The sequence below is a fragment of the Acromyrmex echinatior genome, chromosome 4 (genome assembly GCF_024713525.1).
Source record: "Acromyrmex echinatior isolate Ae372 chromosome 4, ASM2471352v2, whole genome shotgun sequence".
Classification (NCBI taxonomy): domain Eukaryota; kingdom Metazoa; phylum Arthropoda; class Insecta; order Hymenoptera; family Formicidae; genus Acromyrmex; species Acromyrmex echinatior.
In genome coordinates, this window is record NC_141855.1 from 999,360 (window position 1) to 1,024,779 (window position 25,420).

The window sequence follows — 25,420 nt, forward strand, 5'->3', positions numbered from 1 at the left end:
TGTCGGATATCGAAAGCACATGACTAGTAGGCCACGGAAGTGCCTGTAACCGGGTATGATGCGTTGAGCATCGGGACCGGAAGTGGACCTGAAAATCTAGCGACGCAGCGTCAAATCTACGAAGATGTAAAAACTTAAATTAAAGTGATATCTTGTCGAAAATATTGTAAATATCATCGGTACTTTATGTAAGTCTCTTCGAAAAGAGAAAAAAATTATTGAAAAACGAATTAATAAAAATAATTAGTATAAATATTCTTGCTATACTGGAAAAAGAGTGTGATTGCATTAATTGGAAATTCTGGTTGGAAATGATCAAATCAAAATTTTCTGATTAAGTCTACTACCATTCTAATTGAGATAATTCGAATTCTGATTGATATGCTCAGAATCTTCTGATTTGTTTATTTTGAATCAGAAGTTTCTCAGTGTAAATCATCGCAGTATTTCGGAGAATGTTAATCCTTCAGTGCCATTCCTTTTACTTTGCTATGCTAACCTTTTTATTAATAAAGATATACATAAAAATAAAAAAATATATTTTATTAATAAAAATACATATATGATATTTTGATTGAAAAAAATTTGTTACAATATGTTTATTTTTATGAAAGATTTTTCACAATAATTTAAGGTTTTGATTTCTATAGTTTGCGTTATCATATATATGATCCTATAAAATATTATATTGTTTCACAATAATGTAATAAATAAGTGACACAAAATAGCACCAAAAAATTAAAGTAGAGGAAAGGCGTTCGAGAATCAGTTAAATGATACCTTATAGGAAATTTGAAATATGTGGAATCTAAAAGAGAAAGACAAGATACGAAGAAGATGACCAAAATGGCGGTGAAGTCAACCATGATCCTGCATCGTCTTTAGATTCCAACTCGCGGACTCGTCTTTACTGCCAATCTCATGTTGAGACGAAACTCCATCGCGTCATGATTTAAAATGTCCGGTTTAACGCGCGATAATAAAGCGCAAAACGACGTCATCAGTCCCAAAAGTACAAAAATCGAATTTATCCCGTTTTATCGTAAATCGTACAACTGCAAATCTACATGCGAACATTTCACATCTCTCCTCAGTTATTGCAGAGAATCGAGGCGAGTCATCGGAGATGGCTACAACTTCAGGAACAAAATGCAAAACAAATAATAAACGATTCTCTACTAATAAAATTTTATTTAATGTTTGTTGTAAGTTAACGAGACGAAAATTAATCATTATAATTATAAAAAATAGATTGAGTAGTTTAGCAAAACTATAACTGTAACTTGCTGAGAGTTCAACATTTGTAAGTAAAAAGATTTCATGGCTTAACAAAGAAATTATGTCTGTAAGCAATTATCTAATTCAGTATACTAATTCAGCTAATTCTCTGCTAAAAAATTCATCTACACTAGTAGAAATAGACATTAGTGAAGTTTTAGTTTTAGATAGTTGTTTTAATAAATTTTTTTTTATATAAACGCGATAATCTTTTCATTGATCCTGAGTTTAATTTTCTTATTTTCTTTCCTTTGTCTTTTCAACAGTTCTAAGTTCCTTCTAAATCCTTCCTTTAATAAGTCACAATAATTTGTTATGAATTGTTATATCTTGCATTTAATTTAGCAACTGTTTTTAACAGGACTCCTCATGCACATAAACGTTTCAGATTTAGCTTTAAATAAACAAAGATTCGAACGCAAAGGAGTTAAACGCGTTCGCAGCGGCCCGTTATTATTAACATGCTGTCACTAAGCTGGGATGATAACGAAAGCAGCACGGAAGGATCGACTGGTGGAAAATAAAGATTTTACGACGACGGAGAGAGACGCGGGGACGATCCTCTCGCGAGGATGATGATGATCGTTAATGGCACGACCGTTCGAAAGCCGGCAGCTGCCAGCGTTTCGTGATTTCAGCTCTCTCGTGAAATCTCCGTCATTCGTCCAGCCGTTATCCATTTACGGGCGTGTTTTATCGATCGGCCTGTACTCGAGGGGCCCGTCGTTGTACACACGTCGCCTACGTACGTCGCTCCGTTAACGCACGCTCCTGCATTCCTTCGTCGTTATTTCCCTCTGTTCCTCCCTTCATTTCCTCTTTCTTTCGAAATGCACGACGCTATTATTTGACGCTAACAATAATTCGCGGCTATGACTACTTTATAGACATTCCGGATATTTAAGTATTTAAGAGTGCAGAATTTGAAGTGAGCAAAAATACAAACGCTTAGTTCTTCACTTGCAAGAGGAGAAATCAGACATTTATTTGTATTGTCTTAAAAAATATTGAGAAATAAATTATTAAAGATGAAAAAAAAATTTTAATTTCTATGTTGGATTTAATATTCGACTGAAGATACTTTGACTTAATTCTCAACTACATCAGCTACGAAAATTACTTCTAATTGAATTATTTTCTAATGTAAGTTATTATATGTAATTAATTAAATTATAATTAATTTATTTAATTTTAATTTTTTTTTAATTTATTTAATTTATTATTTATTGCAAGTTATCATATGCATTCTGTTCGAAACACAGAATGCAAGTGAACCTTGATCCTACGGTAATTTACAGAAGAAGATTGCAATTTTTTTTTACCTACACCTAATTTAAAAGTTTCTGAACAGATTATACAGTCGTCCAAAAATTCGAATTCAAATAACTCGTTGCTGCAGTCGAGGATTAAAAATCATCGATGAACTTATCACTCAAATCTCTTTCATTGAACAAATGAAGCAAAGTAGAAAGTACACACGATTAATACATTCTATATTTTCTCAAGATGAATTAATTTTTCGAATAATTTCATATCTATTTTACCCTTCCTCGTATATTCATAGAAGGATGTATTTCGTCTTAATCGAATCTACATATTTAACAAAGATACTTAAAAAGAAAGAACCGACGTATAAACACGAACACTGCGAACGTCTGCTGGAGACGCGACGAGATGCTCGTGCCGAGGTGCCAGGTCCACCGTGTATAACTCAGGTACCCACGAGACACGTCGGCTCGACGATTAATGAATAATCCGTAATGAGGATGCGATGTCCAGCTCGTGGCTCACGACGCGTGGTAGTTCCATGATTTAACAGCGACGGTCCCCGGTGTGCTACGTGGCCTCTAAAATATCACCGTGGCGAGAAAGAGAAGGCCTTTCTCCCCCGGGAATCTATGTATGAGGCGACGTCGGCTGTAAACTACGTCGACGTACATGCAACCCTGACACCCCGTCCCGCCGACACGGCCGACATCATTTCTCCAACCAAGCTCGAGCGGGATTAAGAAGTTTCGCGCAGCGATCAGGTGTGCGCGATCGTTTTATGCGCTTGTGCCCTTCTGGCAAGCGCACGCAAGCGGAATTAACACGTCCCGTAGGAACGTTTGCCGGGCGATGTGAGAAACGACGGTATGTCCGATGAGGCGTTCAACGAAGATGTCTTTAAAAATATTTTTCGAGGCAGGCATGAAAACTGTTCGCGAGAGAAAGATATCCGATTTTTCTTACATGGAAAGAACTGTTTTGCTGGGATATTAAAAAATGTAGTTCGATACAGATCGGATTGTCACGAATTCCTCACCCAAAATTTCTTAATTTTTCTCTGAATTCGAGAAAAGTTTCATAATTTTCTCTGATTTCAATAATATTTTGAAATTCTTTGTATTTTCATCCTAAATTGGAAATCGAATAATTTCTTGAGAGGGCAATTTAATAGAGTAATGTAAGTCACTATTAATAATCGCTTCTATTTAATTGTTGGTAATATTCTAAAATTGCGTGTGGTGTACGCATATTAAATTTCCTTGAAGCCAAGAATTTGTATGTTCTAACAAATTTTGCAAAATTCCCTGAGTTTTCCCTGATTTTTCAACCAGCTTTCAATTTCCTTGATTTCCAATTTCATGACAACCCTGCAGAAAATAATTTTGTTGGACCATCACCATAATTATTCCTCATCACGTTTGAGATTCTTACTTAATTATTTTGATGCAACAAGATTATTTTCAGATCTACAATAGATCTAGCTAAATTTTTCAATACTTCAGTCAAATTGTTCTTTGCATATGGCGTAGATAGAAACAAACAGAAATTAAAAAAATGAGAGCTGATCACGACGGTTTATCCAAGTTTCAATTTTTACGTTTGTGAAATAAAGTTCAATCGCGAGGAAGATGGTGAGGTCTCTTGGGAGACGTATTACGGCGAAATTAGGCGAAAGTATGCAGGGAAAAAACGAAAAGGAGCACATGAAGGCAGTATGTAGTTCCCTCGCGCGATTTCTTCGATTTCGCGGAAGTTCTCGAATTTCGGCGCGCGTGCAACTGAATGCAATCTTCGGCTGGCATCGATACGCCCGTCGTTCTTCTCGCGTATCGCGCCGAGGCATCGCCGAGGAAACACTATGCTGACAAAACGAATGCGTAAAGCGAAGTGGTTCGGTGACCGCACGTTTTACTCCATACATCAAAATGTCCATTTCTGGTTTCTTTTATAAAGAATTTATGACACCGTTTTTAGTGGAATTTTAAAAAGTCGACATGAATTTATTCCTCCTAAGATATTATAATATTAAATAGTTAGTCCCATCTAGTCCTACAAGAAGATACTACTCAAGTTTTAATTAAATAATAATTATAGTTCGTTTGAGGAATATACTAGAAGCTGCTAGAAGTTTCTGAGAGAACATACATTAACATGATTAAATCACGTGTAATCGTATGTAAGTATAGATAAATATCGCAAATTCTTGAAGAATAAAACGAAAGGCATAAATTATAAAATGATTATAATCGCAGTAATAAAATCGGCTTGATAAGAATTTGCTAACTGCTTTCTCGATCGTTTCCGCCATTTAACAATAATAATTTATTCTTGGACAGCGAAATATGTTGCAACTTGCAACACAGAATGTAAATCGTTATCACTTTAACGTCAGTCCGTCATATCGCCCGGCGTTTTACGTCAGACTGCGACATCGTCACGAGGGACAACCCTTCGCACTTAAGAATATCGCGATAACGATCGATTGGTACCGGAATTATGAATCGAGCACGAGGCCATCGCGGGATCAAAGATAACGACCGTAATCGTCATAATCAATTCCGCAACGTTAAATTATTTGAGTGTAACGGCGCGCGAACACGAGAGAGAGCCTGGCGATTTTTCCTCTTTTTTTTTTCCTTCGCGAACGATTATTCCCCGCGAGATATCACCGCGAGATTCGGCGACTCTTCTCCCACAGCCACAAAGTAATTCGATGCAGTTTTCTTCTCTCTCTTTCGTTCTGTCTCCTTCCTTCCTCGGCCTTCCTCTCTCGATCTCTCCTGCTATCCACAACTCGCTCCCGGCCGCTCCGTCGCGGCAGTATATCAACAATGATAGTTATACACGTACGTTATAATCGTAAATTAGCCGCGGCAACATAATATATTCGTGGACTGGTTGGTTCGCGCGTATCTGTTTTATGCGGTTATTATATATGACAGCAGCAGTCATACCTATATACCTAACCCCCCCTTCCCCTCCCCTCCCCTCCTCCACCCTCCTCCCCCGTCACTGCTTTCGCTCGACCTTTTCCCTCTTCTCTCCTGATTCCTTTGCTCTCGTCTTGCCAGCGCCTCATTCTCGACCGAAGGGATCCTTGCTTGATGAAGAAGTGTTCTTCGAACCTTTCTGTACTTCTTAATGGACGATGCTTATCTATGTGATATTAAATACAACGGGGGTGCGAGGAGAACGCGATCTCGTTGGAACGTCTTAAATTAGGACTCCGGAATAATGCGCGATGTTCGATTCGCGTTGGTTTAATTCGTTTAGTCTTTATTTATAATGATTTTATGCATGACCTTAAGTATTGTGAATTATGCGAATGATGGAAATGTAACGTATCGCGCAATTAATAAACATAGAAGAAGAATAAAGGCAAGATGTCGGAAAGGTAACTTTTCTAATTTTATAATTATAAAGAAGAAATTAAAATTGCGGGATATTGAAATCTAAATAGAGATCCGAAATTCTCTATTAAGAATTATAAAATTATTGTATATTTAACATATAATTATTGCAATATCCACATTATTACATTTCTGAAGAATAAATAAAATTATTTCTCGATCTATTCTTTTTAAATTTCATTATAGATTTAGTATTATTATCAGATATTTTCTTTGAATATTTGTTACCAAATTTCTGTCTTAAAAAAAAAAAATGATATGTAGAAAATAAATTAAAGAATCATATGTTAAAACTATGTAGAATTCACCGCATGGATATCTTTCGCTTTCCACCTTCAGAAAAAAAAATGCATCGCAAATATGATATCATCTTACTATAAATGTCACGTAAAGTTATGTTTTGTGTTCCAAAAATTTGGCGACGTAGTTAATAACGAAATCAGATGTTCATTAACAGAAGTGAATAATTATACGTTGTACGGTGGGCCGCGAAAATGGCGTGAGACATTAACAATAAAACGCAACTTGTGCGGACGGCTGTTAATTCAAAAAGCTCGTTGGCGGTGCCGAGATTATTTCCTCATTTAAAGTTACATGAAATACACACACTTTTTGTGTCGCGCTTTCCTCTCTCGTCCGGAATTTTCTCCTCTTTCGCGACCAAACGATGCTTATCCGGCGCAAGAGAGAAAAAGAGACATGAATGCGTGCGATTCCGAGTAACAGACATTGATGTAATCGGATATACCTGTAAAGCGAGACTTTTAATGCCATGAGATTGACGTAGAAATTATCATCCGAATGATTATCCTGTACCGTGAGATACTGGTGAACATTTCTCTGAAAGTTATTAACATAGATATATTAGTCAATTATCAATAACATTCTCTTAATTTACGTTACTAAATTTTAAATACTAATTATGTTCAAACGTGAGCGTTTGAAGTTCACTAAGAATTGTTAAAATTTAAAAATAGATTTTCAAATGTTATTAAGTAAGAGACACATCACACATTATATATTAAAGACAAAAGTCCAATTATTGACTTTTATGAGATCTAAAAATATATAAATCCATTTCTTGTTATCATTATCGTTCTATTCATGATTTCATTTTCCTGTTTTCTCGAACAGATGTCTTTAGAAGTTTCTTTAAAAGACGATCTAACAATATTCTCTAGTCGGAAGTTTCAGTGACGGATTCGTGACGAGAAAAATCGTTCGAGACTTGTCAAAACAAGAAAAACCTGACCCACGTCGAACCATCGTTGACAGCCATATCGCTTTGCTGAAACTTTAAAACTATCCCAATACTATGTTCTTCCTCTGACAGTTTTTCTATCGACGGAAACGAGAAAAGGAAGATCACTCTTCTCTAAAGATGCAATGCAGTTATCGAAGAACAAAAATTATTAAAAAATCAATAGATAAAGTAACCACCCTATAAATATTTCTATTAAATATAACGATTCCATTTTTATAATATTTTATCAAGATTTAATAAAACTTAAGAACTTATTTTTTTTAATCAATTTATATTAAATTGCAACGATAATAATCATTTCTCTTTTATAATTAATTTCTTTTTTTTTTAATATTTTGGAGAAGAACTGCGTGTGTTATATTTCGATTACATTATAACTTTTATTTATTGTGAGAGAAAGAAACCTCCACAGAAAATGGTTAAAACGATCAGCGCAAATGCGAATATTTGCGATATTTTTTTGCAAAAGCGGATCAAGTGAAGAGGAAAAAGGTACAACCGTTTCTCAATTCGGTATTGATATGTAACTGTCATTCGTCGAGCTTACAGCTATCCCCGACGATCTTTCTTGCTGCCTCTGTCGACCGGTTGCCGCTGAACCCAACTACGTCGAATCATCTCGCGACCGCTTCCAATTGCAATCATTGTAGCAAAAAGATGACGCGGCACGCCTTTGGGTCGATTTTCTGATCGCTACATCGCGTCGGTGAATCGCTCTATTTTCGCGACGATCGAGCCATCTTTTTGCATCACTGCTTTTTTCATGATCTTCGGCGTTCTTCCTGTCTCGCGTTTACCGAGTTTAGCCATTTTAAGCGACAGCAATAAATTTATTTACGTCTTGCGGCACAGAAAGCTGTGCGGTCTCGTTTTTACGAGCAAGAATAATTTTAGAAGTGAACATGCGGAGCTTATCTTATTTAGTCAAGAGATGAGTAAAAATATTTAATCGCACATAAAAATTTGCTTAAATTAATTGTAAGTCTGTTATTTGCTAAATAAATATAAAAGCAATAAAAATGTAAATATTACAATATGTCATCGTTAAATTATATATAATTCTTATTATATTATTTTAATAAAAGAATCTTTCGTTATTGCATGACGAATAAAAAATACAAATCTCAAAGATGTATAAGAAATACACATTTTATCCATACACTGAAAGAAACATGTACCTAGAAACATGTACTTAAATTTTAATAAATTTTTGTTTACACTAGCTGAATATTTATTAAATGTAAACACATTTATTTGATACAAGAATTAATTTGATTTAACTGTCATTTTTTAAATTAAATATTTATTTACCGTAAGAGTAAATGTTAAGTTGATACTATTTAAACAAATATAAATATATTTATTAAATTTTGATATATCTTTTCTCAATGTAACAACGGTTTTGGCGGTTGGTGGTAGCAAAGTAACCACGACGAGATCGAGGAAGGAAGACAGCGAGTCGGGTGCGAAGAGCGGCCGCAGGCTATTAAGACGTTCGCGCCAAGATAAAAGGAAGTTGTCGAGCCGGCAGAAGCAAGAAGAAGAAGAAGAAGAAGCGGCAGTAACGGGGATAAGAAGAGCGAAGACGAAGAGAAGGAGGGACCAGGACGAGACCGCGGAATAAACGGGCCATGGTAGAATCTCCAGCGGAGGAGACAAGAGAAACAAATAAATAGAATGAGAGAGGGGTTGAGAGGACGATAGAAAAGTCCGAAAAGGCGAAGGAGACAGAAGAAGCCACCATTAAAATGAAAAATGACGTTCTTGCTGACATCCCCGCGACGATCTCACTTACTACGCTCTCAGTAGTTACATCCCACCCCTCTGGGCAAGCAAACAGCCGCTCTTCTCCTTCCCCCTCTCGGAATTATTGGTGATTTTTTAAATCTGTTAAACAGGCCTCTTCGACCGCAGTCCCCTCTTTCGTTTCGTGCTCTTTTTCCCGCTTGATGACTTTCTCTGTCTCTCGTTTACTTGGTCGGATTTCACCCCTGAAGCGGCCTCTTTTTACCCCTGAAGCTTCGATGCTCCCCAACGAAGGGCTCGTTCGTCCTCGGTAACCGCTTAGCACCTTGTTATTTATTTTTCAAACTTTTCATGTTTCGGTCGGTTTCGTCGTGTATTTTCCTTTTATATCAGTGACCCAACTTCAAAAGTGACAAAGAGGAACATAGCCATTCTTGAGATACTCAAGAAATTGTTCGTTAACAAAATAGGAATGAAGAAAAACAAAAATATTGTTAAAATAATCTTATGCAAACGTTAATAAAATTATTTTTAGTTATGTAATACATAATTATTTGAAGTACTTTTTTTAAAAAGAGAAAAAGAGAGTAATTTTTTTATTAAGTTTTTTAAATAAAGAGCAATAAATTAAACATTTAATAGACAATATATATTACAAAAAATTGAATGTTTGCTACAGAAAGGTCAATTGCGACCAAAAAGTTCTATAGACAAGCAGCGATACAGAGAATCAACGTAGTTTCGGAGATGATAGTATTAATTCGTGCGCGGGCCAAAAATGGCGGCGAGTCGTTTGAAACAATATTCCGGACCCCCGAGTAAGTGATTAAGGTAATACCGCTTTCTCTTTCGCCCCCACAGTAAAGTTTCCATCCCTTACTCTCCGAGAGCTCCGTGAGCTCGCTCACCGTTTAAGCGGCAGGCCGGCAAGGAACATCTCCAGCTTCATGCTCATTCGCCGGAAGATTAGCCACCCCACCTCGGATCTACGGCCATTTAAGCGAGCAAACTTCTCCGAACGAAGCCATGATTGCGAGTCTCACTTTCAAGAGAATAAATTGGCCGTTTCTCCTCTCATCTCCGTCAAACTTTCCTATGGATTTCAAATTCGCCGCTTTCGTCTCTAAGAAAAGAGACTTGTGCTCTGTCTTCCTGTTACATAACAGTCATCTATATTTATCTATTTTAAACTTTAAAATTGAATAGTGATAAATTATATAGATATAATTTTACACAAATAAAAATAAAGAGAAGTGCACAAATATTTTATGGACATTTTTCATCAATTCTGTCAATGGTATAACTATAAAGAGAAACGGAAATTTGCTAAAATAATTATATTACATTGAAATAAGGAATTAATAAAAAAACAATAATTAAATTAAATTAAATATTGATTCTGCAAATTTTTTTATATTAAATTAAAACCATAACCCATTTACATACATTTTTCTCTTTGAGATTTTTGCACATTTGACATGGCAATCAATTCATCGATTTTATATACCTATCTACTCTCGCGAAAAAATAATACAAAAAAATACTTTAGTTGTCATTTGTACAAATTGTACTAAGTGTAAAATTGTACTAACGTCACAGCACGTGCATAAATATTTTTTGAATAATTTTTTCACCGGGGAAAAGAGGCCTTCTGAGACCCAGGGAAACTAATTCGACCAGAGATATCCCGGACGGATAGGTCGGAGTAATGACATTCGGCGAGAGTTCGGAGAGGAGGAAGATAAAGAGAGGAAGAGAGAAGAGTGAGAAACACTGTCAACGCTCCATGTGTCACTCATGTCTCTCCCTTCGGCTCCTCTCTGTTGTTCCGCCGCTTCTGCTACTCCACTTAGCTGACAGTCCGACCTGTCGTTTCCCTCTGTTCCGCCTTGTAACCGACCCTCGATTTCTCGTTATCGTTGTCGATTGAGGAAAAAACCGGAAACATTTAGAAAATTTGAGTCCAACGAGAAAAACGTGATCATTTTTCGATCTCTCAATTCAATTAAATACGTTGATTTTGAACCATCTGCTTTTAAGCTAATTTTTCAAAAATAAACACTATTAATATTTATATACCTACTTGTCGCAATTCCATATTTCTCGTTCTTAGTTCTAGCAAAATCCTATACCCTATAATACAATCATTTCCAAACAAAGTTCCGACCGCTATATGTATTTTTAATTAATTTTGTAACAATTTTTGTAACACGATACTTTTCTTCCAAGTGTTGTACTGGAATCAGGTATTAAAAAATCAAAATTTGTAGATAGGTCACTCAAATTGATTGCTAGAATGTCAAAATTTGATAGTCTAACTAAATTATTTTCAGATCTGTATCTAGCTACATTTTTGGATACTCTAGCAAAATCGTTCTCTCCGTATTTTATATGATAAAAATAAAAATGCGAGTAGAAACAATCACGATTAATTAATCCCGATTATCATCGTTGTTGTAATCGCATATGAAGGCAATCATTCACAGTTGATACATTTCAGCGTGTGGAGCCCTTAATTTGCATCGATCGATCCTCACAACCGCAGACGATAATTCCCGGTAAGTCCCACCAGTTACAAGAACTCAAATGCGAACACATGAGACCGGTTAGGACTGAATACAGAGACAGAGAAAGAGAGATAGAGAGAGAAAAAAAGGACCGATATCCATTCGTGTCAGTGGGGTGAGTACAATGGCGGATCTTGTACGAAAAGTCTGATTTATCACTCGCCATCGCCCAGGGGATATTTGTATTGGGAGACGTAACGAAATGCGACATAATAGCTCGCAGTGGATCCCCGGTCCATTGTAGCCTTGTAATAGCGCGACAAGACCACTGACACAGGATGAAACGGGGTGAACGAGGGGTATGTTTGATTTACCATTAATTCCGCAATATATCGCGCGTGATTTCCCGTTGAAATCCATCTTTTCGATCGCACGGTGTATTTTTGAGTTTCGAAAGAAATCAATTATATCATGGGACGATTAGTTGCGAGTGCAACGATAATGTAACAGAATAAATATGCCAAATGCCGTGGCGAATTCTAATTATAATTTTTCGTCCAAGTTTTTGTTATTAAAATTAGGACTAGCGATATTTTTCATATCATGTGTGTGTATGACATTGTTAATAATTTCTAATTTCATCAATCACATGGCACTATATGATGTAGTTATTAAACATTTTCAGTTTGGGATACATTAAACGATATCTATAAATCTTGGTAAATTTTTGACGAATCACATCGGCAAAGCGCGAAACGGTGCTAAAAATTGTCGCGTAACAGTAACAATAATTTTCGGGGATAATCGCTACGCGCGAGCAAATCGAGATATTGCGTTCCGAAAAATCGCATGGCTTTTGAAAACATGATAGTCGCCGCACGTGTAACAGGGATTCGGTATCCCGGTGCTGTTCCCGGATATGAAAGGAACACAGTAGAATGAAAAAAAAAAATCATTGACAACGGGGTAGATTACACAACGCGGAGTAAATACCGCCGATATGTCGCGGAGCTGTCGCGCAAAACACATATATGCATACATAAACCTATATATACATATATATATATATATATATATATACACACGCGCCATTAAAAATTATTAAATAATTTTTATTCCCCGTGTGAGCATTCATTTCTTCCAGGATGCATTGTTTTTAAAAGGACTGTAATTGCTGCGCTAAAAAATACTATTGGATTAGAAATATTAGAATTGCTTTGTTAACACGTTAACAAAACCATTATATTCAAGCAATAACATCTCAAAAAATATATTTTTTTAATAGTTTTTTAAATAAAATGTAAAAGCATGAATTTATATAAGGAAAATTATTATAAAAATTTTATTACAGTATAATACAATTTTTAATAGAGTTTATACGAAATAATTTTAATTATAGGAAATACTATTGTACGATAACAATTAAATTTAACAAATTGCGGCATATTTGTTTAAAGTTACGAGAAAATTACAAGAAAATTACAGATATCTTCTTAGCGAATGCACACATATTTGTGACTTTTGATCTTTCTCGTCTCCGACTTCATCTCTATGATACGCCTCCACTTTTCCACTCCAAGCTGCGATACCTGACGGACGGGCGTGTATGACTAGCATAACGCGCAAAGCCGCAGCCGTACATCACGGCTAAATCGCGATCCAAAAAATATACAATGCCTGACAAGGGGTGGTGTCCCCGTCATGCCGCGCTAACAATGTGTACCGCACCGCTCGGTATAAATGACATTCACTCCACGGTGTAACCTACCCCTAGTGCGTGCGCGCAACCCCCCGTCGCAGCGGTCCCCGCGGTTCACTCCCCTCCCTCCCCCCCCCCCTCCCTCTCACACGTCCCGTTTCGCAGTTCGATGACGCACGGAAAATTGATCAAAAGTGTTCCTCGGTTATGTTGCTGTAACAACATTGAAATCATGAAAGGCAAATTGCTTCTCAGTATCTATTATTTTCTAAGAAGTCAACTGACAAGCAATAATTAAAACATTCATTTCAGGATCTAATCACAATTAAAGAATACTATACGTATTCCTTACAAATTTGCAAGAAGAAAGAAAAAGCACTATTTATTTAAAAATATATTCAATAAATCGTTTTCTGTTGAATAATTTTTTTCTCAATGTACCTAACTTTTTATTAAATAAAAATGTTTGCTTTCCTAATTTTATGCTAGCATTGTTGCGAGAAACTATCAACATATATATGTATCAGACATATAATAAGAGAAATTTTACTCTCGGCAGTGGAAATCATGTTGCATTATTTCATTGGTAACCTTTATTCGCGTATGAACGATGATTCGGTAATTCAGCACGAGATAACATAACGTCGCTTTTGACGTTGAACACGATCTGGCTTGAATGGACGCGTTTCAAAAGCGAATTCATGGACTATCTTTCCGACTCTCTCGACATTTAACGATTTAAATAGCTGTATCTGTTAACGAATAATTGTGAAACGACGATTACATTACTTGTTAATGCATCGTGAGGATGTTGCAGAGGATTGCAACAGATCAGGAGAAACAACTGTTATTTCAATCAATTAGAATTATATATCTAAAATGTTTATATATTTAATGTTGAATTTAATTAAAATAAAAATTTTCTTTGTTATAAAGAAATTATCTTCTTTAAAATCAATGCAGGAATAATAATACTAAATCTAAATAAAATTCTAATGTTCTTGCTTTTTTCTCTTTTTTTTCTTTGTCCAAAATCTTAAAAATATACATTACTGAAAATGGGGATTATATACATATATAAAGAAGCATACAAATTTTTATACTTTAGCAATTAAATTTGTAAAAGTTTTTAAATCTAAGAAAAGAGGAACATTTAACTTTTGACAGAAATGTCAGGCATTAATTAATCGATAACAGTTATATTTTGTAATAACGGGACAATCAAAGACGGTACGCCGTGTTTCGTCACAAAGCCACGTCGCCTTGCAACTGTGCGTGAGAATTAGCATTTTACGACGTAGGAATAAATCGCCATTGTTTGGTCATAAAGTGGTTCATCAGTCATCATGCGAAATCACCACATAGACCTACAGATGACAAATGTCCTGGAGTATGTCCTGATGTGCCACGCTTCTCCACGTTTCATTTATCAGCAACTAATAACTTTCTTTCGCGAAGATGACAATCGCATCATCGCGCATATCCAAAATTAACATGAAAACTGACGGCGACTTACTAGTGAGTATTGTCAATGACATGCAATAAATCATTAGTTTGGGAACTAATTTTTGTCGATAAAATTTTATCTATAGATACAAAAGAATAACGTAACTTCATTTCTAAAAACAGCATGCAGCTCAATTATGTTAAAATTCTCGAATAATTACGGGACGACCTGTTAATCCTTCACTGAATTGCAAACCAAAATCTAATTATGTACATAAGCTACAAAAAAGCTTAAAACTCTGTTATAAAAAAGATACTCAGAAAATATAAAAGTACAATTAAAAAGTATTATGTCACCATCCGTTAAAAAGATAATTATAGAATAATTTTTTAGTATCGTCTCCAAAGTAAAAAAATCTGTTCTTTAAAAAAATCTGAAAACGATTTTTCGAAATCCCTGAGATTGTAAAATTCAACAAGAAATATGCTATCGGTGCCCATGCGGGCCCACACGAAAAATTCTGTCTGCGCCCATGCGAAAGCGTGTGGCTGAAAGAGCGAGAATAGAGTCGTCGAGAGGCTGGGCAATATATCTCGCGATCTTCCAGCATCCAGCATCCTTTCGAAGGATGCTGGTAGTGGAACGAGCTCGTCCCGGGAACGCAGCGGGTCATGGACATGAGCCAGAAGATGGGGTGTAGAGGGAGGACGGGGGCATCAGTCAAGGGATTAGCGGGATTAGCCCTCGAGGGGGACTTGTTAATTGCTCGGTAGGCATGGAGGGAAGAAGCGAGGAAGGGGGAGGAGACGTTGAGGTGGACGGCGTGTGGGTGTACCAGCTCCGGGGACAGAAGTGAGTCCCTGTGGAGAGACCGAGAGGAAACGAACGAGCCGAGAGCGAAAGCGGGGACACAAATCACGGCAGAGTTACGGACTTAAGGAGGCTTACCGGCCAACCGCGGCCATCCACGGTCGCAGATGCATTCGCTGAGAAGAACTTCAAGCCGCGCGAAGCAGGACGATAACAGAATGAAGAGGAAGATGCGACTCGCGACAGTGTTCCGTTAACAACCCTTGAACCTGGCACGTGCACGAAGTATATGGACGTTATTGGAACTGGACGTCAAACAGAAATGTTTTTTTCACATTTTGTCAATTTTTAAAACAGCAGGTAAAATTCAAGACGAGAGATTTCGAGATTTTAAAAATCAGTGAACAAAGTTTTTCTCACAAACGGAGAAGAGAAGTTCAGGTCTATGAAGGATTATCTTGGATCAGTCTGTCCCTTTCAATTGGACCACCCGTGAGAAAGGCTACCCTTAGGCGGCATTCGCCGTATATCTGTCGTACACTCGCGTAAAGATGCACTAATAACGCAATAATTGTCGATCTAATGCAGACATCGCCGCGAGGAAATATTTCGCGACGCAGTCGAGGACAGGGCAAGATCGTCGACTATAAATCAGACCGTCGACGTTTACGCTCGTCAAAACGAACAATATGAGGCGTAAATAATCCCGGCGGAAACTTCGGGGTGCGTTCGCGCGTAAGAGTTCTTCGCAGAGAACAGAATCGATTTTTACTCGCGCCGGTCGTCATAGTCGCGAGTCACAAACGCCAGTAAACACCTAGCTGTTTGTTGTAAATCATCGTCGGTACCCGCAGCCGATTGCTTTCGGGATGATTTACCTCCAAATGCGTGCGTACGTGCGTGCGTGCGGCGCCTTTCTTTCTCGTTTCTTCTTTATTTTTCTCTTTAGATCGACTCGACTCGTATAAGCCACCTATAAGCGACGACTCACGCCCGCGCTTCTGGCGTATGTCGCACTACGGACGAGCGAATTTGCAAGCACGAAGCATACACACGTACAATAATTCAATTCGGACGAAATCGCCGCGGAACACCGTTTATTAATTTAACCCGCATGCAATCCGCTCGAGCCACGATTTGAAGCAACGGGACCTTCACGTCGTTCGATTCTGAATCGAACACCGAATCCTCCGTTTTTTTTTTTTTTTTTTCAAAGTAACATGTATATGTATCCAACATTGATAACGATATTCGATTTTTTAATGCTTATTAAGAGCTTTTCATACAGTTTCATGAGTGCCATCAAATCTCGACGTTTGTACCGCGTTTGTACTCCTTGTGTACGCTGCTTTTATATTCATTTCAAAATTTTAAACACTTGACGGATAGATGAGCATGCCATTTTTACAAACGTAGATCAAATCATCGAAATTCGAGAGTTATATCAAAAGTAATAAGCAATCATTTCGAAAATAGGATTTTCGTCATTAAAAAATCAGGTAGATATATCTCGTAATCTACAGACTATTCTTTACTTTTCTACATAATCTTGGTTTTTTTGTACGTATTTTTCTCATCGTTCTGAATGTTTAAATATTCTCTTGATAAAACTCTGCTCCAGCTGCCCAAAGTTATTGCCTTTAATTTTTGTAATTTTGTTTAGTCACAAGTCTATTTGCCTTAATAATTTTTTCAATTTTTCTTTTGTGTTTAGTTTGAAATGCCTTTTCATGTTCTCGACGCTGCTTATATGAGACTGTCGACACACGAGTCTCAACTGAATGCAACAAGAAAAAAGTTGATAAAATCATTAAGGCAAACAAACGTGTGACTGCAGACAAAATTACAACAATCCACAAAGCAGTGTGTCAATGTCTTCGGCTAGCTAGAACGAAGTTCTATCACAAGAAGTTGTTCATATTTCCAGAATAGTGGAAATATGTGTAAAATCGGGATATTACGTAGAAAAAAAAGTATAAAAATGAAGATGATATTCTTGATTTTCCAATAATAAAAAATCCTAATTTAAAAAAATTGAAGCACATTACTTTTGGTGATCATCGTATTTCTTCTCATTTTCTGTAGTCGCAACAGAGAGGATTTCGTTCAATTGCACAACAGAAAGAATTTTTATACTGTTCGTTACGCAATCCAAGTGTATTACGATAAAATACAAAACATTTCGTTTCCTGCTTCAAACAGACAACAAAAAACATCTGATCTGCGATAAATTGCCCTGACATTTTGCTTAAAACATCTTATTCGGACTTCGACCGTACCGAAACTCGATTGGAGCGTTTCTTTGGAAGTCATTTATGATGCCAAGCATCCGCACCGATAATTCACAACGATACAGCACCGGCGCAGTCTTGGCGATAATTTATGATTCCAATTGAGCTCGCAAGCGCGCGTGAAAGAGTTCCAGCAGTCGCGATCCTGCGCGAGGAGGATCGGTCGTGGCATTTCCTGCCTACTGAATAGCATCGCGTCCATAAACCCCGGTCGACTTCAATGACGACAGCGGTCGCAGCCCAATAAAAGTGATAAAAGGAGAAACTGGAGAACACTCACACTCTTGAGGTGGCAGAACGAAGCACGAGAGAAAGACACAAAGTGAGAGAAAGAAAAAGAGAAAGAGAGGTAGGAGTGGAGAGAAATGTTTCTGGACAGCTGTCCGCCCGTACAAAGCCTAAGAAGTGCGCTCTGATCGCAGAAGACACAATACGTAGGTAGACGACTTCTTCTACGTCGAAATCTTTCGAATTTTATTACCTTGCCGGTTAAGAGTGAGTCGATTCTTGAAACACTCTCGTGCCTTTGTAACAACCGAAAGTAAACTAGTTCTCCGAACAGTGACTTTGCGTGATTTGTGATGACGACAGAAGCGCAAATGTGGTCGAGGTAATGAGCAATGATAAGCCAGATCAGCCGGTGATAAGACATGTCAGATAGCAGGGTGCCAACGCGAAAGTTAGAATGTAATATCAGATTCAATTATAATAAACGTAAAAGCAAAGCTGGAATTTCATTGAAACATGATCATTAGGAATTTTGGTATTATAATGCAATGTTAATAACATTGAATTTCGATGCGTGTTGTTAGTAATTTGAAGTTGTAATAGAGTAAAGCTTTAATACGGTCTAATATCAATATATAATTCCTAATGTAACTTTAACGATCCGTATATAATTTTAATTTCAATGTAGCATAATAATTTTGTAAATTAAGATAATACCTTCGTTATTTGAAAGTTTTGCTTTTCATGCTCTCGTTCGTTCACGCGATTTCGATTATCGCGAGACTTTTTCGTGATTTTACGACACCGACGATGAAATACTCCAGCAAAAACGCAACTTGGCATGCGTAATCTATTTCGACCTTCCCCCGGGGAAAGGCAAAAAACAATTAACCGCCGCGGTTTTTACAACCGCAAGCGGGATATAATAGTGAACGATTTCGACAACCACAGAGAATTATGCGGGATGACCGCAGTGAATCGGCGGCAGATGGCCGATATCGACGTTTCCTCGCGCAACTCGTTGCGCTAGTCGCACAAATTGTAAATTAACGCGACATTAGTTGATCTGCCCCTCACATATCGTGCGTGGTAGGTAAGTGGGATAAACAAGTTTCCCAATAAAAGACGTGAACGGTCTGACAAATCTTTTTTTCTTCTGCTCTTCTTCCTCCCCCCACCTCTCTCTCTCTCTTATTTGGCCTACTTATATTTAATTTTGTGGAAAAATGTGTTGATTTGATTCGTTGCTGACAAATTTCGAAGTTTATTACGTCAGTTTCATTGAACATCACTGATATAATCAAGAAACTTTGTGTACACGACGTGATCTCATCGGAAATGAGAAAAACTGAGATAACAAACGGACATTTTTGCAACTGGACAAAATTGATTGAAAATGATTGATCAGAAAATGTATTATACATAATTAATATTTTAAGTCATCTTATGATAATCACACAAAACTTGTATATACATATTGTATATATTAAATTATAATTATAATTTCATATATTATATATATATATTTTTTTATCGAATCTAAATATATTTTATTAAATTATCTTTTATTGCATATCATATGTTTATATGTTTGTTTCTTATATATATATATATATATATATATATATATATTAGGTGTTGGAATTAATTCGTAGCGTTTTACAAGTGATGGGAAGTACTTTCATTAATGTATTTTTTAATGCTCATGTGAAATAAATAACATTCTTTCATTTAAAAACGCTACGAATTAATTCCAACACCTAATATATATATATAGTATATAAAAGAAAACAAACATCATATTGTATGATAAACATATGATATGCAATAAAAGATAATTTGATAAAATATATATATTTAGGTTCGATAAAAATGTATATATATATATATATATATATATAAAAGCTTATAATTAAAAATATATTTAAATTATTTTTTTTAATCAAAATTGGATTAAGTTTGCCCGAAAATTGATGTACTTTACGAGAGTGGCACACTATGTGTCAAAATTGCAAGTCGATAAAGAACCTCGTTATTATCCCTACGCAGACAATGTCTAATTCAACCACATGCGATGATCTTCAGCGACCTCGGCATCATAATCATATCTCGAAAAATGTGCCGCATGAAAGAAAGGAAAAAAAAGCGATTTCGCCGATCAAATAACCGGCGGAAAAAAAAACGAAGAGGGTGGAAAAAAAAAGAGACCGAGGGAGGAGAGAGGCGTACAATATCCCGAACAAACGCATTCCACGGTGTGACACGTGAATAAAATACAGACCGCGGTATAATATATCGATTATGATGATAGAAGGTCAGAGGACGAGGGATGTGGCGAGGTAGGAAGGGTAGCTATGGGAGATGAGGTAAAAGGGGGAATGGCGAACAAGAGAGGAGAGGCCTCGAGTCGAGGACTGGACTGTCCCGGTGAGAGAGTGTTGAGCATACTGGGCGGCATATGGTCCACATCGGCCTCTCTGTCCATCCATTCCCCCATTCTCCGATCTTCCCCGCTACCCGTCCGCACCCTTTCACGGATTATACGTCGATAACCCCTGATAATACCTGACTACCACTCAACGTTATGTACCGAATGACCGAACGGTGCTTCGCCTTTTTTTCGACATTTCGGTACGAGTGCAGCGGACTGGTTATGAAAAAAAGAGGGGAACGGATGCGACGAGGGGAGGAGAGAAGAGGGAGAGTGAGGGTCGTTAAAACGAGTTAATTGGAACACGATATCCGATAGGAGGCTGATTAAGGTGACGGCGCTCGTTACGAGGAAAGATGTTACCGCGAACGAGGAGATTTGCGATTTTCGAGAATGTACGTAAAATCGCCAGATGCAAGATTGCCGATAAAATGTACTGGAAAATTCTTCGGATAAATTTTTTTCTGTTTATTATTACAAAATATTATATAAAAATTTCACCGTAATCCATAGCAGATTATATAAAAGCTGCTTTCTTTTCTGTAATTTCGTTAAAATTAAAAAATATAAATCTTGCATTTAAACAATCCCTTGCTGCTCTTATTTTACGGTGTCCATTTTCTCTGATTTTCATCAACGGATTTTTAATTACATTAGCATGTTATTAAGTAATTATGATGAAACATTTGATAAAAATTACAACTCTGATAATTCAAAAAATTACTATGTACATATAATTAATTATATATAATTTTTCACATCATACTCATCAAATCACTAAAGTCTGGTACTTGAACGAGTTAAGGATAAAGACCACATCGAGTGAGTTAAGGGTTAACCTCGAGAGATAAAAGGGGATAGGTTGTTCTTCAGTAGCAATGAGCTCGTTGCTGGTCGATTTAGACCGGGTCGTCTTCGAGGACAGTGCGCGAACCACGAAGAGGTGCTCAAGAGCAAATCGAGCGCGACTCGGGTAAGAGAATAGGCTTGGGGAGGGACACGAAGGTTTACGATATCCTCGGGACACTTTTTCACCATCCCCTCGTATTCGCCGACCAGTCGGCGGAAAGGTAGCCGCGCGGGGGTTGGGATCCGCTTCGGGGATAAAACGTGAAACAAAAAGCCGATTATGTAACCGAGGGATGAAATACGAGGTCGCCGCGATGGGAGGAATGGGAAGAGGAGGGAACAGTCGGGCCGCACCCGACAATAGGGTAATTTTCACGCGAGATTTGGGAGGCGATTTCGCGAGAGAAGAAAACGCAGTTTCTCTCTTCCGTTCGGGCCGTCTTTTCCTGTTTCTCTCTTTCCTTTCAACCCCCCGCGCTCTCTTGAAAACCTTCTTCCCTTCTACCTCAGACGTGAGATACGACCCGTCGAGGCTATTTCAATGTAGCAACGCGTTTGTTATTTCCTACCAGTTTGTTATTCAGAAGCAGCGAGGCGTCGCGACAAATAGCTACCCCTCTACGCGTGTCGCCCTTCAGGAATAACGTATGTTCGCATCTCGATGCTTCACACGTTACACGTATGTAGCATTCGGGAATGTAATACAGAAGCTACCTAATTTCGATCCACATACACTGATAACTTTTTTTTTATATATGATAAATGTATAATTTTAAAGGCATCTAATAGACGTGTAAAAGAAATAATATTTCCATCTTTCTTTTTTGTTCTTTGTAATGATATCCCAGTTTACAAGTTGATATTACATGTTATACGCTCGATGTTATATTGGAAACTATCGCAAACAAAAAAATATTTTCTACACAAGTTTTATGGTTTTAAACGTACAATAAAAAAATTCAAAAATGAAAATAGATTTTCTTTTTTTTTTTTTAAAGGGGAACATTCATCAAACAAAAGCTGGTTGCGCGGAAAGAACAGTTTATGTAGTATTCAAGTTAATATTAGACTAAAATTTTTTTTGCAACATTACTCACCACGTTTGAATTTTCTATATATAAATATAGCTAAGTTTTTCAGATGTTTCAACAAAATCGAGAGATAAACTCCTCTAATAAAAATCTAAACATGAAAGCCACTTATTTGATTGGTTCATATTAATAATTCCTGAGAGAGAGAAAGAGAGAGACAGAAATAGATAAGAAAAGAATAAAACAGAATCAGAAAGAGAAAGCAATAATAAATGTATATCCTTCTTTCTCGCAGATTTTTGTTAAAACTACTATCACACATACAAAATTGCAGCTCGTGTTTAGACTCTTATTGGAGGATCTCTAATGTTTAGAGCCAATATTTAGTGAATCTGCGTAAAGTTGGTGACATTGTCTAAAGTCACCTTGAAAATGGAGTTCAGTTACTTTGACAGACATTTGATAAATGTGTGTGGGTGTGCGAAAAAAAAGAAAGAAAAGTAGTAAAAAAAATCTCCCTTGGGGAGGATTCTTCTTCTCCCGGATCAACGAGTAAAATTGAACGACGCGAGTGGTCAAGCATCGAGGCATTCCTCTTTGGACGCAGTGAGAACTTACGGACGGTATAAAAAAGGAGCCTCTCCTTACAAGCCCACTTTCATATACGATTATTGCCGACGCGCGAGGGCGCGGCCTCGCTTCTTATCGCTCTCCGTCTAAGACGCACCTCCACCTACTTACGAATATATACGCAAACGGCGGTAAAGATAAAGCCGTCGATGAGAAGACGCGTTGACATTCTACTACTTTGAGTGGCTGATAACGCCGCAGTTGCACTTACCTGAAACAAAAAAAAAAGACAACAATATTAGTGACGGACGAATCACATGCTATGTGTTAGATAAGATTTGACGAAGAGACCGATTTTACCGCTGGTTTCACCATAAAATCTTCCTTCATCTTTCAGAACCGGCGACGACTTAACTAACGATATTGTCGCGCGACAATACCGCAGTCTAAAACTTACAATTAGTGTTACGAGACATTTAATTTTATGACTGTAGAGAAGTCCGCGAAAGTGCGAGAATACTTAACGTATTACTTCATTTTATGAGTCAACGGGCGCTAAGCGTGATAATTGATATCTAGAATGAGATACTACAAACTTAAAATATACTCCTTAAAACACACGTAATTCTTGAAAAAAGAAGCCAATGGACTTTGCGAGAAATTTTAACTCTAACCAATTATATGAATGTATGAATACTTTTTTCTAAAATTAAAAAACACAGATGACGAAGTAAACAAATTTTCGAAATGTTTTTAAATATTTAATTATAAGAAAATTAGATAAATCAAATAAGAGAAAGAATTCTCCATTTTCTATTTTCGAAGCGGATGTTCGTGTTTAATAATATTTATATGCTTGCAAATATATTTTTAAACACAGATATCCGTTTCGACCGAAAACAGAATTTTTTCTTTTAATTTTTTAACACTCTTCAGCTTCACACTTCATAGATTTTATGTTTTATGAACATGTCACACATACGTATTTATATATAATATGTTTTTGCAACGTAGATATTTTCTCTATTATTGATATGTTGCAAGTCAGTTTTATCGATCAATATTAAAATATGCGAAAGCGATAAATACAATGATATGTAATTCTGCAGTGGAAAGAGAGAGAGAGAGAGAGAGAGAGAGAGAGAGAGAGAGAGAGAGAGAGAGAGAGAGAGAGAGAGAGAGAGAGAGAGAGAGAGAGAGAGAGAGAGAGAGAGAGAGAGAGAGAGAGAGAGAGAGCGTGGAGATTTAGGCGTGTAATTGGCTCAGCTGGTGTTGACGCGATCCTATCATCAATACCTCATCAACCGCCCCCAGGAAACCTGTATCCCCCCGATATTCTCTCTTTCTCTTAAATTCACCGCTACCCCATGCTATCTGCGATCCACTCAAGACATCGAAGTGAATACCAAGCAGCCATTTCCTTCGAAGATAGAAATAGACAAAAGTCAACCTGCAAATGGCTTTTAAAGATCCTCTGAAAATACGCATTTTCGACTCCGCTCCAACAATATATTCGCGATTTAAATCTTTTATGATACTCTACCGTTTCTTTGAAATACGTTATAACAAAAAAATATTCTAATAGTTTGAAAGAGTGTAAAATATCACGTTAACATGTTTTTTTTACACTCAACTACAACTCGAAGTTTCTTAAATTACAAATTTCTTTTGCTATTCATAATATTTGTTTAAATACTGCAAAATTAATGAATTAAAGTAAATAATCATCCTTTTTAATTATTTTAGAAATGCATAGCATTGAGAGAGAGAGAGAGAGAGAGAGATAAAAAATCAACTTATTATTCCGTTTCGTAAAAACCTATGACGGACGTGAGAAAGAGGCTTTCATGAAAATCGGATGATCAGGCGGCGGATAATGGATTTAATCAGAGCGCCTTGGCGAATAACAATAGCCTCTTGGAAAAATTAACATTCGTCGGCGCGCCGATTCCGAGGGAGAAATATCGCGGAAATAAGACGAGGAGAAGAATTCCACGGGTGTGAAGAAAGTCGGCGGGGGATCAATCCTGTGGTAACGCTGGCGAGATGCTGGTACCCGGTGGAGGACGCCGGTTAATCCTTAGACTTATGCCGCCATAAGATGCTCAGATTTATATAGCTTAGCATGCCAGCGTAGTATAGCTTTAGTCCGCCTGTGCGTTGCCCGCGACCGCGTTTAGCACTGCTTACGTTATACCGATCATCTACAAGCGATTCAACAGTTATGAGAGTAGGAGAGTCGGATGATTCCTTATAAATGTGCAAAATTAATAAATTCTGATAAAAATGATACAATAAAGATATAAAAATTACGAGGAAGTTTGTCCAGTAAGTCAGATGCAACATAAACTACGTTCTTATAAATATAATTTAATAACCGTTTGTGTATTATAAATTTTTGTAGCATTGAAGATACGTTTTCTTTTGATTTATTTTTGGAAATAAACTTTGTAATTTTAATTTGATAATATTTTTTATATAAAAATCTCCGTCAAAGAATACGGAGTTTGATATTTAAAATATCAAACAGAAAATTTTTAGGTACTTCAAAACGTCTTGGTAGCTTAGAACATATTTTAGTTCAGATATA

General features: G+C 36.9%; 1 protein-coding gene across 6 annotated transcripts in view; it reads right to left on the minus strand.

Annotated features, from left to right (window-relative positions):
* LOC105147616 (ring finger protein 220) overlaps positions 1-25,420 on the minus strand; it is a 179,651-nt gene that overhangs the window by 52,538 nt on the left and 101,693 nt on the right. The window lies entirely within an intron of this gene.